Below are 872 nucleotides of genomic sequence, written 5' to 3'. Positions count from 1 at the left end.
ATGCCGCTCTGTTACTTGGGAAACGAACCACAAGCCAAATCCAGCTAATTTGTGAATGACTTAGCTCTCCTGCTTTCTCGAGAACGTGCTTTTTTCGTCGGATGAAACTTCCACAGGCTTTTCCAGCAGATTTGCACCTGCACTCAAAAAAGTCAAAATTTTTACACATAGACCCCATCAAACGGGAGAAATTGGCCCGGATTGCTCTCATGTGCGTTACGGGGCATCGTTTCTCTCGCTCCGAATTCCATCGAGCTGGGAAATCGCTCATTTTTGCGTCGCCAAATATCGTACGAACGCCGTGAAACTTCCACAGGCTTTTCCAGCAGATTTGCACCTGCACTCAAAAAAGTCAAAATTTTTACACATAGACCCCATCAAACGGGAGAAATTGGCCCGGATTGCTCTCATGTGCGTTACGGGGCATCGTTTCTCTCGCGCCGAATTCTCTCGAGCTGGGAAATCGCTCATTTTTGCGTCGCCAAATATCGTACGAACGCCGTGAAACTTCCACAGGCTTTTTCAGCAGATTTGCACCTGCACTCAAAAAAGTCAAAATTTGTACACATAGACCCCATCAAACGGGAGAAATTGGCCGGGATTGCTCTCATGTGCGTTACGGGGCATCGTTTCTCTCGCTCCGAATTCCATCGAGCTGGGAAATCGCTCATTTTTGCGTCGCCAAATATCGTACGAACGCCGTGAAACTTCCACAGGCTTTTTCAGCAGATTTGCACGTGCACTCAAAAAAGTCAAAATTTTTACACATAGACCCCATCAAACGGGAGAAATTGGCCGGGATTGCTCTCATGTGCGTTACGGGGCATCGTTTCTCTCGCGCCGAATTCCATCGAGCTGGGAAATCGCTCATT

Source organism: Lampetra fluviatilis, unplaced genomic scaffold (assembly GCF_964198595.1).
Source record: "Lampetra fluviatilis unplaced genomic scaffold, kcLamFluv1.1 SCAFFOLD_817, whole genome shotgun sequence".
NCBI classification, from domain to species: Eukaryota; Metazoa; Chordata; class Hyperoartia; order Petromyzontiformes; family Petromyzontidae; genus Lampetra; species Lampetra fluviatilis.
Note: the sequence above shows the minus strand (reverse complement) of the source record.